The following is a 16,743-nucleotide window of genomic DNA, read 5'->3' on the forward strand; positions in this document are numbered from 1 at the left end:
ACTCCGCACAGTGACTCAGCGGGGAATCGAACCTGGGACCCTGGCACTGTGAAGCCACAGTGCTATCCACTTGTGCTACCATGCTGCCCTAGTGAACATAAAAAATCCCAGAAAAGCTGAGGTTTTTTTTCCTGTTTTTTGGGCCAACGTTCAACTCTCAATCAACAACAAAAAATTAACTGGTCATTCATAGATTTAAAAACAGCTTATTCCACGCTGTTACCAGACTCCTAAACAACCCTCTTATGGACTGATATGATATCTTCACACATCCTCTCCACTGAGTAGCACGACACTCCTGTATGCTTCACCCAATGCCTGTGTCTATGTAATTACATTGTGCATTTTGTGTTTGCCCAATGTATTTCTTTTCATGTATAGAATGATCTGTCTGGACTGTACGTAGAACAATGCTTTTCACTGTACCTCGGTACTCGTGACAATAAACAAATCCAAATCCAATCTCACTCCTTCATTGCGTACAAAATAGCTGTCATAATAACAGTTCCTGCACTTCAAACACAGTTCAGCGGTTATAATGTGGTTTAGGGTCTCTAATTGTGTGTGATAAAGTGCAAAATAAATGTAATTTATTTTTCTTTCTTCCCAGGCACTGCTTTGACAACTTTACTTTTATGATGTGCCAGTGTCTATTTTCTGGCTCCTCGACAAAGCCACAGTTTTTTCTTAATATTCGTTCATGGGATGTGCCCATCCCTGACAACATTTAAGAGTCAACCATATTGCTGTGAGTCTGGAGTCATATGTTGGCCAGAGCAGGTAAGGATTGCAGATTTCCTTCCCTAAGGATATGAGTGAACCAGATGGGTTCTGACGACAATCTATAATGGTTTCATCGTCATTTCCAGATTCCAATCCAGGTACCCAGAGTATTACCCTGGGTTTCTGGATTACTAGCCCAGTGACAATACCACTACACCACTGCCTCTCCGTTACGGTGCTGCTACTGCAGTATTTTGGTCTCCGTTAGTAACCGTGTACCCTAGGGTCTCCTACTGAAGACCTGGCTCTCTTTGACCATTTTCTCCTCTCTTCTTGCAATAACAAAATAGTTGAGATATTGGTGCTCCCAAACCACCTATTATGCCCCTCTTTCCTCCAGAACTGTCAATCCTAGGACCCTTCCCCTGTACTGCCATAACAGCATCAAGGTTTCCTCCAACGTACTGTAAGCAACAACAGGAGAAATCTGCTAGTTTTTACTGAAGAATTGATAAATATGTTTCTTGGCATCCATTGTCCAAAATTGAATCGTATAGTGTGGGTGACATTATACAAATGCAGGAGCTTCTGCCAAGATTTTTTGGGGGGAAAATAAAAGGAAATTAACACTTTTGAGATCTTGTGCCAAGACACAGTGTGCCAGAAATGTGCTATAATCATAAACTACATGGCAGCTTCTCTGAGAATTTGTCAGTGGCAAAGAACCTTCCTATTGCTGCCATTGTAGCACAAGTATGATTTCAGAGAGAGCATGCAGCAGGATATTTTTGTTTACAGTCTCTGAAGCACCATAGAAATACATGCTGTGATCAAAAGGTAAACCTTCAATCACTAAAATATTTACATCTTTTTAGTTCCAAATACTTTTAAAAATTAAGTATTATTAGAATTAAAACGTACTCATTTTGAAAGTTGTTACAATAATGTAGTCTTTTTTCCTGCATTTCTTAAATGGAAATTGGATCGATTTTAGATTTTTCAATTTTAAAAAAATTGGCCCAAATCAGACTCAGCCTTGATGAACATTCTCAGCCTTACTACACGGTATTTATTTTGTGTCTAACAGCATAATATATACAGTGTTCTCTATGTGTGATACACAATTTATCAATATTCATTAATGGCCAAAATAGCTACATTTTATTGTACGCTAGCAGCAATCCCCAAACTACGTATCGTAAATTAGTATTCTTAACTAACTCCATCAGCAAAGTCACCCTCCTTGTGCCTATCTTCCCATGTCATTCCCTCCTTTCAGTGCTACACCATCCCATGCTATTCCATCTTCCCATCTCATAGCGTACCATTGTTTATTCCCATGTTACCCTCCATAATCATCCTCTAACATCACATTCACATCAAATACTGTTCTATCTTTCCCATACCATTGCTCCAAAGCCATCCCTTTCCACCCATGCCATTCCTATTCCATGCCATCTATTTCCTCACACATCCCACATCACCATCCCTATCTCACACATTTCCACATTAACTCCCCAAATGACATCTTTAAAGACAACCAATTAAAATCAGTAAGCTCTGTTATACCCAAACTAAACACAAGGCTGTACCAAATCACAAAGTGGAACAGGAATGGGGGGGAAAGGGGTGCATATCTTTCTGGCTCAGTCCTGCTGAAACTGACTGTCCACCCTTACACTGTCATTCCTCTTCTCCTGCCACACCTCTGATGCCACCCCCTCCTTCTCACTCCTCCCATGCCTTCCCAAATCTGTGGAATTTTGTTCATTCCATGCCAACACTTTCATTCCCTCCCCACCATCCTATGCGGTGTCCCCAATGCTATTTCCATACCCATGACATTCACCTGCTCCTCCCATGCCAACTCTTCCCTTTTACCCTGCCCTCCCCCATCCCTGCAATCTCCCCAGCAGCTAAGGTTTCTTTACCTTCCTGTTATTCTTGGCCACACCATACCCACCACCACATCCTTCTGCCACCAAACCATCCCTCCCTCACAATAGCTTCCCACCCCTCCATCCAGGATGACTTTGTTGTTGGGTTCCCTTTACCTGGCGCTGTTCTTTTTCTCCACCAACCCTACCACCCATCCCACCACCAACCATTGACATGCACATGTATCACACATGCCTCTGCATGCACCTGGTTCCACCCACCAAATCAACCCATTGACCAATCAGAACAGTGTGGACAAACAAAAACTGTGGCATAGTCTGTGCTTTAGTTTCAAAATTCAAAGACAAACCTCACACTAAGTGATATTGAACAGAATGTACTGGTACCTCACAGCTCCCGATAAACTAAGTTCCTCCCCAAAGTCCTCATTCTTGTTAATAGTTTTCAAATAACATTGATTTGATGTCACTATCCCTGCCAGTTTTTGCCCATTCCCACTTCTTACATTCTTTTGCATACAATTTTAAAACACTTGTTTAACGTGTAAATCTTTTACCATGAACAGAAAAAAAATATTTTCTATCTTTTCTTCTTTATCACATAAGAAATAACTTGCACATATACAGCACCATTGAGGACTCATAAAATGCTTTTTTGCAAATTAAGCACTTTTTAAAAAAGTGTGAACACTTGTGATGAATGCAGGAATTTCAGATATATTGTATTATATGTATTTGGTGCAGTAAGGGCAAAAAGCCTGATTGCATGTGTATATGGCTGCTGCAGTAGTGTTTTTTTTAAATCCAGGTTTGCAAGACAGCTTAGCTTTTTGGGAGCCAGAAGTCCAATTAAGGCATCGTAAAGGTTAGGCTAATAGATTTTTATTTGGATTAGAGGGTTCATTGCAGACATTTTGTGTTTCAACTTGGTAAGATGATGTAGCTAATGGGAGGAGCTAGAGTACCAGGCATTGTGCAGCAAAGCAGGCATTTCAGTTGGGAGCTGGAAGAGCAACTATGAAGTCAATTTCTGAAGACTTCATTTAGAGATCCTGAATTGTTCTGATAAGTTAAAGTTTTTCCTTTAAAGCAGTCAAAAGATCTCTTTCTCAAAGTGGAGTATCCAGGCATCTCTGTACAGCAGGTACTCCGGAGTGCGAACTGAACTTAAAACTGGATTGGGATCCAAGATAGTTCTGTTGTTTGAATGGAAGTAAAGATAGCAGTTAAGGGTTATTGTGTCACTGTATTGATCAGCATTGTTTAAGGAGTAATTGTAAGATTATTCCATAGTTTGTGCACCTCTTTGTAATTTTTCTGTTACTTTGCTCCTCTTTAACTTTCCCACGATTGATGGTAGCCCATAGAATACACCCAGTAGCATAATGGTTACTTTATTGTTTCTTAACTCTAACTAATAGATTATGTCCTTGATCTCTCTAGGACAGTCATTTTCAAACTCTCAAAAAACTGCAGTAGATTTGTCAAACACGATTTCCCTTTCATAAATCCATGTTGAACGTGTCCAATCTGTTGATATTTTCTAAGTGTCCTGTTATCACATCCTTTATACAGGTTGAGCATCCTTTATTCAAAATGTTTGGGGCCAAGAGTGTTTCGGGTTCCATAATTTTGGAATACCTGCATAGGTATAGTTGTGAAATGTTGCATAGCTAGCGCATCTCAGATGAACACCATGGGTGGGATTTTTCGGCTGCGCCCGCCTGGTGACCAGAAATTCCTGTCCAAGGTTAACAAACCTTTACATAGTCTCCGTCCCGTCCCGTCCGTGGCAATCGTGAAGTGGGCGTAGCCAAAAAATCCAGCCCAATGTTATTTCGTTATTTTTTCTTTTACGAAAAACATGATTTTGGCGCTCAAAAAAGTGTGGATTTCAGAGCTTTTCAAGTTTCAGAATTTTGAATAAGGGGTGCTCAATCTGTAATAGCCTCCAGCATTTTTCCTACCACTTACGTTGGGTTAACTGGTCTGTAATTCCTTGTTTTCTCCCTCTCCTTTTTTAAATAGCAGGGTTACATTTATTACCCTCCAACTGCCAGGGTTGTTCCAGAATCTATAGGATTTTGGAAGATGACAACCAACGCTTCCATCATTTCCATAGCCACCTCCTTTAGTACCCTGGGATGCAGATTATCAGGCCCTGGGGATTTATCAGCTTTGAGTCCCATTCATTTCTTCTGCACTATTTTTTAGTAATGCTAATTTCCTTCAATTCCTCCTTCACATGACTCTTTGTGCCCAAGAATTTCTGGGAAGTTATTTGTGTCTTCTTCCAGGCAGACAGAACTAAAATAATTGTGGAATTGCATTGCCATTTCCTTGTTCTCTATTACAAATTCACTCATTTCAGACTTGTAGGGGACCTACAATTTTCTTCACTAATCTTTTCTTTTTTTGTTTTTACATAGTTATATAAGCTTTTGCAGTCCGCTTCTATGCTACTTGCAAGTTAACTCACAAACTCTATTTTTCCCTTAATCAATCTCTTGGTCCTCCTTTGCTGAATTCTGAACTGCTCCTAATCCTCAGCCTTGCTACTTTTTCTACCAACTTTATATGACTCCACTTTGGACCTAATACTTGCCTTAATTTATTTTGTTAGCCATGGTTGTGCCGCTTTTCTTGTGTTTTTGCGTCAGAAAGGAATGTATATGACTCCACTTTGGATCTAATACCACCTGTTGTGTTGGGCGCTCTGGATCCGTGGAACACATGCAGGTCACCAACACTTGAAATAGTGCAACACTATTTTATTGAGTCATTAACAGTTTAACATACTCTCACTGTGGGTTAACACGTTACTAGCTTTAACTAAAGACCTTTTCCTTGTCCTAACCAGTCGATGCACTCAGCACATGGTGAATGTCTGTGCTGCAGGGTGTGAGCTCTGTCCTACTAGGAAGCTGCAGCTCGAATGAGCGGGAACTCTGATGCCCCCTGTCTTTATAGTGCGTGTGCTCTAACTGGTGATTGGCTGCGGTGTTGTGTGTGTTGATTGGTCCCGGCGTGTGTCCATCAGTGTGTGTGTCTGCACCATGATATACTGGTGTATATTATGACATCCCCCCTCTTATAAAAGAATGTACATGTGTGGCAATAAATAGTGTATGGTGAGAATGTCCCTAACTATGTGTGGGGTGCGAAAGACATATTTACAGGACTATGTACATGAGAACTAAGCTATGTATATGGGAAGAAGCCTGGTGCAGAAAAACAGTATGCAAGAAGAATAACGAGATGAACACTATATACAAACCATGTAAACGATCAAACGGAAGAACAGAACAATTCAGAAAGTCTATAAGTCCACAAAGTTCACAAATTAAGTCTCTGAGGAGGGCGACGAATTCTGGTTGACCGCCTCAAGGGTGGGTCGGGAGCCGCCGGCTGAGGAGCGGGCTGGAATGCGTCAGAGTGAGGAGGATGCAGAGTGACAGGGATCTCTGCATAGCCCATGGCAGGGTCAGCAGGAGGGCGAGGCGACAGTGGAGGATCACGTAGCGAGCGTGGAATGAGACGAAGGGCGCATCGATTGTGGCACAGAATGGAGCCATCCGGTAGACGAACCAGGAACGAGCGAGGGCTACCTGCCGAAGGACAACAGCGGTTGCAGACCAGCCACCATCCGGAAAATGGATGTGGACATTGTCATCTGGAGCCAGAGCAGGGAGATCAGCTGCACGGGAGTCATGAGCCACCTTGTGCTGTGCACAAGACAGCTGCATCCGTCGATGGACCGGAACGTGGTCGAGGTCCGGGACATGAATGGACGGCACCGTCGTCCTCAGGGTACGACCCATGACCAATTGGGCTGGCGACAGGCCAGTGGACAGTGGGGCGGAGCAATAGGTCAGCAAGGCGAGGTAGAAATCGGACCCAGCATCGGCAGCCTTGCAGAGGAGCCGTTTGACTATATGGACTCCCTTCTCCGCTTTGCCGTTGGATTGGGGGGTACAGGGGACTGGATGTCACATGGGCAAAATTGTACCGCCTGACAAAGTTGGACCATTCCTGGTTTGCGAAGCAGGGGCCATTGTCCGACATAACCGTGAGTGGGATGCCATGTCAAGCAAAGGTGTCCTTACTGGCACGAATGACTGCAGACGATGTGATATTGTGCAATCGTATCACCTCCGGGTAATTTGAAAAGTAGTCCACGATCAGGACATAGTCTCCACCCAGTGCGTGGAACAGGTCGATGCCCACCTTGGTCCAAGGCGACGTGACCAACTCATGGGGCTGCAGGGTCTCACGTGGTTGGGCCGGCTGGAAGCGCTGACAAGTGGGGCAGTTGAGCACTGTGTTGGCTATGTCTTCATTAATGCCGGGCCAGTACACTGCCTCTCGGGCCCGTCGGCGGCACTTTTCCACTCCAAGATGGCCCTCGTGTAGCTGTTCCAGGACGAGCTGGTGCATGCTATGCGGGATGACAATGCGGTCCAGTTTCAGAAGAACCCCGTCTACTATTGCCAGATCATCTCTGACATTATAGAACTGAGGGCTTTGGCCCTTGAGCCACCCGTCTGTTAGGTGGCGCATGACACGCTGTAGCAAAGGGTCAGCCACCGTCTCGCGGCGAATTTGGACGAGGCGTTCATCCGTGGCATGTATATTGGAGGCCACGAAGGCCACATGGGCGTCAACCTGGCAGACGAATCCCGATGGGTCACATGGCGTGTTGACTGCCCTGGAGAGAGCGTCAGCAATGATGAGGTCTTTGCCTGGGGTGTATACCAGCTGGAAGTCATATCGCCGGAGCTTGAGAAGAATATGCTGGAGGCGAGGCGTCATGTCAGTCAAGTCTTTCTGTATTATATTGACCAGCGGGCGATGGTCGGTCTCGACGGTGAATTGAGGAAGTCCGCACACATAATCGTGAAACTTAACCACACCGGTCAGAAGGCCCAGGCACTCCTTTTCTATGTGCGCGTAGCGCTGCTCCGTGGGGGTCATGGTGCGTGATGCATATGCAACGGGGGCCCATGATGAGGCCTCATCACGTTGCAGGAGCACTGCCCCAATGCTGGATTGACTGGCATCGATCAAAATTTTGGTCTCTTTTGCTGGATCAAAGAAAGCGAAGACCGGGGCCGTGGTGAGTTTGGTTTTGAGTTCTCTCCATTCGAGCTCGTGGGCAGGGAGCCATTGGAAGTCTGTCGTCTTCCTGATCAGGTTCCTGAGAGCCGTGGTATGAGAGGCGAGGTTAGGGATGAACTTCCCGAAAAAGTTGACCATGCCCAGAAATCGGAGGACCGCCTTCTTGTCCTCTGGCATTTTCATGGCTGTGATAGAAGCCACCATCCGGCCGCACACCCAACTGGGAGATGTGGTCCCCGAGGAACTTGAGTTCCGTCTGACCAAAAGAGCATTTGGCCCTGTTGAGGCAGGCCCTGCTCACGTATACGTTTGAATATGCGCTGGAGGCAACTGACATGCTCCTGCGGGGTGGTGGACCAAATGATTATGTCGTCGACATAGATGTGAACACCTTCAATGCCTTCCATCATTTGTTCCATAATCCTATGGAACACTTCTGAAGCAGATATGATCCCAAACGGCATCCTGTTGTAACAATATCTGCCAAAGGGGGTATTAAATGTACACAGTTTCCTGCTGGATTTGTCGAGCTAGATTTGCCAGAATCCTTTTGAGGCGTCGAGTTTGGCGCGAGCCATCTCGCATGTGATCTCTTCGTGCTTGGGAATTGGATAATGTTCCCTCATGATATTGCGATTTAAATCCTTGGGATCAATGCAAATTCTCAGCTCGCCGGAAGGCTTTTTTACACATACCATGGAACTGACCCAGTCGGTTGGTTCCATAACTCTGGAGATCACTCCTTGGTCCTGGTGGTCCTGCAGCTGCTGCTTGAGGCGGTCCTTGAGGGGTGCTGGGACCCTGCGAGTTGCGTGCACCACAGGCATGGCATTCTGTTTCAATAAGATCTTGTAGGTGTATGGGAGCGTGCCCATGCCTTCGAAGACGTTGTGGTGCTGGTTGAGGATGGTGTTGAGTTGCGCCCTGAAGTCGGTGTCCTGAAAGGCAGATGTGTCATCAGGAGAGAGAGACTGAACTCTCTGAACTAGGTTCAACAGCTTGCATGCCTGCGCGCCAAGCAGGGAGGCTTTCGAGGAGCCCACGATTTCAAAAGGAAGGATGGCTTTGCGTGACCTGTGCGTCACTTCAAGTTGGCACGAGCCGCTGGCATCAATGGGATTGCCATTGTAATCCAATAGCTGGCAGGCTGATGGAAGGATGGTTGATTTGACACGAAGGCTTTGGAAGTCAGACCGCGCAATGAGATTGTCGGAGGCACCAGTGTCCAGGCGGAATCGTATTTGGGACCGGTTGACCATCAGGGTGGCACACCACTCATCGTCTGGATCGATGCTGTACATCAACAGCGGCTGGTGTCTTTGCTTCGGGGACACCCTGTTTTTTGTCACGATACCGACTCGAAAAGGCGCCTTCGGGTCCTCGGTGTCACTGCTGTGTGGGAGGTCCGCATGGAACCATGGCTTGAATTGCCCGGACTTTCCTGCGAGGCTGGCTGAAGCGATATGAATTGGCAGGCTGAGCTGCTCGGCATAAGGCAGCATAGTGGCCAAGTCTGCCACATCTTAGGCATTGTCGAGATTTGGCAGGGCATTGCATTTTTAAATGGGCGGAGCCACAGTTGCCGCACGTCGTAGCATCAGCACGTTCGTTGTGCCACCGCGCATGCGCGGTGCGGTCGTGCGTGGTGCGCGCCTGCGCATTATGTTCTTCGACGTCGCCGTCCCTTCGTTTAGTGCGCACAAGCGTGGAGTCTGCGAAAAGCGTGCGAAATGGCCGCCCTCATCCAGGCTGAGGCCCTGGAGTTGCTCAATTGCTTGGACCCGTTCCGCCTCTTCGGGACCTTGCCACGCCGTTTCAGCCGCTTGGATGTGGGAATACCGACTCGTGGTGTTTTCGTGTAGGACACAGGTCTCAATTACGGTCGCTAGGGTGAGCTGCTTTACTTTGAGGAGCTGCTGTCGTAGGGGGTCCGACTGAACACTGAAAAAGATCTGGTTGCGTATCATGGAGTCGGAGGTGGGCCCGTAGCTGCAAGACTGCGCAAGTATATGGAGGTGAGTGAGAAAGGATTGGAAAGGTTCATCCTTACCCTGCAAACGCTGTTGGAACACGTAGCGCTCAAAACTTTCATTCACCTCTACACTGCAGTGAGTGTCAAACTTGAGGAGGACGGTCTTGAACTTTGTTTTATCTTCATCATCCGCAAAGATGAGAGAATTGAAAATGTGGATGGCATGGTCCCCGGCCGTGGATAGGAGGAGAGCAATCTTCATAGTATCCGAGGCGTCCTCCCTGTCTGTGGCCTCAAGGAAGAGCTGGAAGCGCTGTTTGAATATCTTCCAGTTGGCCCCTAGGTTGCCAGCGATGCAGAGCGGCGGCGGCGGGCGGATGTTGCCCATGTTGCAGGATGACAGAATGCTGGCAGAAGGCAGATCACTTGCAGGTAGGTCTAAGAAGTTCTAATATCCCTCAACCCTTGGTATCATGTTGTGTTGGGCGCTCTGGATCCGTGGAACACATGCAGGTCACTATTTTATTGAGTCATTAACGGTTTAACATACTCTCACTGTGGGTTAACATGTTACTAGCTTTAACTAAAGAACTTTGCCTTGTCCTAACCAGTCGATGCACTCAGCACATGGTGAACGTCTGTGCTGCAGGCTGTGAGCTCTGTCCTACTAGGAAGCTGCAGCTCGAATGAGCGGGAACTCTGATGCCCCCAGTCTTTATAGTGCGTGTGCTCTAACTGGTGATTGGCTGCGGTGTGTGTGTTGATTGGTCCCGCTGTGTGTCCATCAGTGTGTGTGTCTGCACCATGATATACTGGTGTATATTATGACACCACCCTTAATTTCTTTTGTTAGCCATGGTTACGCTGCTTTTCTTGTTGTGTTTTTGCATCAGAAAGGAATGTATAACTGTTCCAATATGACTGTTCCTTAAATATTAGCCATTGTCTATCCATCATCATACTTTTTAATAAAGTTCCCCAATCTAACCTGGCCAATCTAACCTACATACCTTCGTAGTTTTCTTCGTTTAGATTTAGGACCCTAGTTTCAGATTGTACTTTTTCACTTTCCATCCTATAAAGAGTTGTATCATGGTATGGTCACTGTCCCCTAAAGGACCCCACACAACAAGATTATTAATTCACCCTTCTCATTGCATAATCTCAAATCTAGGAAAGCATGTTCCCTAGTTGGTTCTTCAACATACTGATGTAAAAAACCATCTCGTATACACTCTAGGAATTAATTGGCCAAAGTATTACTGTTAATTTGGTTTACCTAATTTCTTTTTTTTAAAATATATTTATTAAAGATTTTTAACACAATTTTTCTCCCTTACAAACAATAACCCCCCCCCCCCCCCCCCCCCCCCCCCCTGTAACAAAATAAACGCAGAGCAAGATATATACATGGCAAAATGATATATTTACACAGCTTTGTACACTGGCCCTCACCCGTACGTGCCAGTTTCCCCAACCATTCATGTTATCTCTTGCTCATCCACCCTCCCAGGCAGTCCCCCCTTTCACCCCCCCCTCCACCCCCCCCCTCCACCCCCCACCCCCCACCCCCTCCCCCGCCCCAAGGTTGCTGCTACTGCTGACCGACCTTCCTCTAACGCTCCGCGAGTTAGTCTAGGAACGGTTGCCACCACCTGTAGAACCCCTGCGCAGACCCTCTCAAGGCAAACTTAATCCTCTCCAATTTTATGAACCCAGCCATATCATTTATCCAGGCCTCCAGGCTGGGGGGTTTGCCTAATTTCTATGTAGATTAAAGTTACCCATGATTACTGCAACACCCTTGTTACATGCATCTCCAATTTCTTGTTTAATGACATTTCCTCCCTTACCACTACTATTTGGAGTCATATAGACAGCTCATGCTGATGTTTTACACCCACTGTTGCTTCTTAGTTTCACCCAAACTGATTCTGCATCGAGATTTTCTGAACCAATATCCTCTCTCACTATTGTGCTGATTTTATCCTTAACTAACAACGCCACCCCACCTCCTTTTACCTTTTCACATGTCCTTCCTAAATATCGAGTACCCTTGGAGAGTCCGTTCCCAGACTTGGTCACCCTGCAATCATATCTCCGTAATCGCAGTCCTAGCATATCTGTTATGTGAAATTGCGCTTTTAACTCTTCCTAATTGTGAATGCTCTCTGCTTTCAGTTACAGTGCCTTTAAACCTTTATCATTTTTACATTGTTCAAAAGAACAATAGTCCTAATTGCTGCTAGCCCAGGTTTCCTTGGTCTTCCACTTTTGCTTCCTCCTTTTCTTCTTTCATTTCTATCTTTGTTGTCCTCTCATGTTTTCCCACTCAGGTTCCCTTCCTCCTACCACTCTAGTTTAAACGCTTTCCAACAGCAATAGCAAAAATCCCTACGAGGATATTGGTCCTCTTCCTGCTGGAGTACAATCCATCCAGCTTGTACAGGTATCATCTTCCCCAGAATCGATCCCAATGCCTCAGGAACCCAAATCCCTCCCTCCTACACCATCTCTCCAGCCACGCATTCATCTGGTCTATTCTCCTGTTCTTGCTCTCTCAATAACCCTGAGAGGACTACCTTTGAGGTCCTGCTATTGATCTTATTTCCAAAGTGCCTATATTCTACTTTCAGGATCTCATCCCTATTCTTACCTACGTCATTAGTACAGATATGGACCATAATCTTTGGTTGTTCACCCCTACCTCTTCAGAATGGCCTGCTGCCACTCAGCGACATCCTTGACCCTGGCACCAGGGAGGTGTCACGTCTGCAGGCTCAGAAGCGTCTATCTCTTCCCCTTACAGTAGACTCCACTAATCCCTATTGCTCCTCCACTCTTGTTTTTCTCCCCACTGTGCAGTTCAGCCATTCATGGTGCCATAGACGTGGCTCTCACTGCATTCTCCTGAAAAACCATCTCCCCCAGCAGTATCACACTAGTAGTTTACTGCACTAAATACTTTGTAGACAAATGTGCTGTCGTTTGAGCATAGGAAAAGCAGTAGACCACTCAGCCTCTCGCGCTTGTTCCTCCATTCAATTATATCACGGGTAATTTGTATCTGACTTCTACATACCTGCCGCATTTTCAGACCTTTTAAAACCTTTGCCTGAAAAAAAAATCCATCAATCTTAGTTCAATTTCTGTCAACTGGAAACAGGCCGCAATCACCGAATATTTTGCACATGACTGAATTTGATATTGCGCACTTTACATGCTGTTCAAATAGGAATCACAAAAGACAAAACTAAAGCCTTTGCAATTATCTTCATCTGGAAGTGCTAGGTGGATGATCTATCTCCACCTCCTCCTGAGTCCTCACCATCACAGATGCCAGCCGTCAGCCAATTCAATTCAATCCACGTAAGATCAAAATGCGGCACTATATTCAGAAAAGGCTCTGGGACCCTGACAACATCTGGCTATAATCTTGAAGGTTGGTGCTCCAGAACTAACCACAACTCTGACCAAGATGTCCCAGTACAGCTACAACACTGCTGTCCACTTGACAATGTGGAAAATTGCACAGATTTATCCTGTCCACAAAATGCAGGACAATTAAATCCAGCAAACTACCGCCCCATCAGACTACTCCATCAGCAAAGCAATGGGATATGCCATCAAAAGTGTTATGAAATAGCACCTACTCACCAGTAGCCTGCTCACCCATATTCACTTCGTTTTGTGGCAGTACCATTTGGACCCAGAAATCATTAGTCTTGGAGCAAACAGTCAAACGAGTTGAATTCCAGAGGCGAGTTAAAGAGTAACTGCCCTTAACATCAAAGTGGGATATCAATGATCCCTCATAAAATTGAAGAAAATGGGAATACTCAACACAAAGAAAGAAGGTTGTGGTTGCTGGGAGGCCAATCATCTTGGCCTTGGTCATTATTGTTTTGACTTCTCGGACTCATTGGAAACTGATGCATGCAGTACCTGCATGCAGCAAGATCTGAACCACATACAGGCTTAAGCAGATAAATGGCAGGTAGTGTTTGTGCCACCCAAGTGCCAGGTAATGAACATCTTTCATAAGAAATCAAACCTAGTTGTCTTGACATTCAATGTCATTAGCATCACTGAATCCCAACTATTAGCTCGCTGGAGATCACCATCGACCAGAAATGTAACTGGACCAGCCACATAGTTATTGTGACTACAAGCTGGATATTTTGTGGCAAACTCCTACCTGCCCAAAGCTTTTCCACCATCTGCAAGGTACAGGTCAGAGATGTGATGTGTAGATTTAGGGGGCATGGGACTGTCAGTGTATAATAGAGAGACTGGTAGAAGTTGGCATGGACATAGCATCTAATCAGGACTGTATCCTGTATATCTGTCTAAAGTTATTATTCAACTAAACAATCTTCTAAACCTCTTCATGAGGCAACATACAACCTTATAATATGATGGGAATATTGTCCACAGGGCTGGCTAAATGCTGTTCCAAGAACACGCAAGGATTTCAACACCATGCAGGACAAATTAGCGTGGTTGACTGGCACCCTATCCACACGTTAAGCATTCACTCCCTTCACCCTAAGCAAGTCATGGCTGTTGCGTGTGCCTTTGACAAGATGAACTGCAACAACTCACCATGACTCCTTCGACAGCACCTTGCAAACCTGTGGCATCTACTGCCTAGAAAAACAAACACAGCAGACATACAGGAACACCACTATCCGCAGGTTTTCCTCAAAGTCACACAGCATCCTGACTTGGAAGCATACTGCCATTCCTTCATCACTACCAAGCCAAAATCATGGGACTCCCGACCTAACAGCACTCACACCTATACCACACAGATTGCCTGTGGTTCAAGAAGGCAGCTCACCACCATCTTCTCAAAGGCAATCAGGCATGACTAATAAATGTTGGCCCTGCCAGTGACACCCACTTCCCATGAATGAATTAACAAAAAAATGTACTTTCGTAGATGGTTTTCATTTTATATGACTTTTGTTTGTGCCCATGTTGTGATTTGCTTTGCTTTTTCATTAAAATTATTTAAATTTTAACTTCTGGAAAATTTTGTTTAAGCAGAAAGTGACTTTGATTTCACAGAACTTTATACAAAACAATGATTTAATCAGTGCATTTCAGATGAAAAGCTGTCGGAAAATGTTGCTGAAATTAGGTTTTAAAAATTAAAATTTTTAGTTTTATAATGATTTGAAGTGGTCATTGTGTTCTAAGGAATGTTCTGTATAATTGTAATAGTAATTTATTGATGCAGTGACTTACTGTCTACGATTTTTATAACGTTAATGTTTTCTCAAAGGTTTTGTGAATAAACCTTTAATTTAGGAACAAAATCTAATTACTTTCTTTTGACCCTTGGCCTGGCAAACAGAAAATGAGAACAAAGAAATTATCCACTGGGGTGTATTTTGCACTATTACCAGAAACATTTATTTGCTTTTGTGGTGATATGTTGTGTTAAAAAAAATAAACACCAGCATTGCCCAGAATATTGCATCATTTTTGATTTTTTTTCTGCTTTACATTATGGGTTTGTCGAATTGATTTTGTCAAAAAAATTTTGACTTTAGAAATTATCCCCACGGGCTTGATAATAACAAGCAGCTGAAAACAAAACGGCAATGCTGGTTATAAATATGTTAATTTTCCCACCAAATGGGAGCCAGATTGGCAAACTTTGCCACTTGTGTCCCTCACCTTTCTGCAGGGTGTGGAGCAGTCCAACATCCATTTTGGGGGTGCTGTGTATTATTTTTTTTTAATGTTTTTTCTTCCAAGAGTACCCAATTAATTTTTTCCAATTAAGGGGCAATTTAGCATGGCCAATACACCTACCCTGCGTTTCGTTGGGTTGTGGGGGCGAAACCCACGCAAACACGGGGAGAATGTGTAAACTCCACACGGACAGTGACCCAGGGTCGGGATCGAACCTGGGACCTCGGCGCCGTGAGGCAGCAGCGCTAACCACTGCGCCACCATGCTGCCCCGGGTGGTGTGTATTATGTTGGACATCGTGGGGATGGGTGGACGGAACCTCTTTCCTGATCCTACTTGTGCATAAGCTGTGCACGAAAGGCCCTTGCCTCATGGAATAGCCTCTTTCCTCTTTTCATCTGCCAGGACACCAGGATCTCAACCTGCAGATGTACAGAATAAAAGTAGAGTTAAGATGGAGGCATGTGGGACTTCCGGGTGCGGCGATGACCAGCTGAGTCGCACGTTTCGGCAGCTCCCTGTGAAACGGACTTTTGGGCTCTTGATAGGAGCCCCAACGGCAATTTTAACGGCTGAAAACACCGTGCGGTAAACCAGAAGGGTGTTCCCCCTGGACACGGATGGAAAAAGGAGAGGAAAGTGGCCGGATTGCAGCGGATCCTTTGGAACAACGGCAAGGAAGGCAAGCAGAAACCAAGATGGCGTCGGAAGGTGGCAGTTTCATATGGGGCCCTGAACAACAAGAGTTTTTGAAACGCTGCGTGGAGGAGATAAAAAAGGAAATGAAGAAAGAGTTGTTGGCCCCGATACTACAGGCGATTGAAGGGCTGAAAGAGGAACAAAAGACCCAGGAGCAGGAGCTTCGGGTCGTGAAGGCGAAAGCAGCAGAGAATGAAAACAACATACAGGGCCTGGTGGTGAAGTCGGAGATACAGGAGGCACACCAGAAACGATCTGTGGAGAGGTTGGAGGCACTGGAAAATAACGCAAGGAGGAACAACTTGAGGATTCTTGGCCTTCCTGAAGGTGTGGAGGGGGCGGACGTCGGGGCATATGTGAGCACGATGCTGCACTCGTTAATGGGAGTGGAGGCCCCGACGGGTCCGTTGGAGGTGGAGGGAGCATACCGAGTTATGGTGCGAGGACCGAGAGCAGGAGAAGCTCCCAGAGCCATAGTGGTGAGATTTCTCCGTTTTAAGGATAGAGAAATGGTCCTTAGATGGGCGAAGAAAACTCGGTGTAGTAAATGGGAGAACGCGGTGATCCGCGTCTATCAAGATTGGAGTGCGGAGGTGGCGAGAAGGAGGGCGAGCTTTAATCGGGCCA

At 45.5% G+C, this 16,743-nt stretch overlaps 1 protein-coding gene across 10 annotated transcripts in view; it reads right to left on the minus strand.

Annotated features, from left to right (window-relative positions):
- rfx3 (regulatory factor X, 3 (influences HLA class II expression)) overlaps positions 1-16,743 on the minus strand; it is a 667,766-nt gene that overhangs the window by 367,573 nt on the left and 283,450 nt on the right. The gene's annotated exons all lie outside the window — the stretch shown is intronic.

Source organism: Scyliorhinus torazame, chromosome 9 (genome assembly GCF_047496885.1).
Source record: "Scyliorhinus torazame isolate Kashiwa2021f chromosome 9, sScyTor2.1, whole genome shotgun sequence".
NCBI classification, from domain to species: domain Eukaryota; kingdom Metazoa; phylum Chordata; class Chondrichthyes; order Carcharhiniformes; family Scyliorhinidae; genus Scyliorhinus; species Scyliorhinus torazame.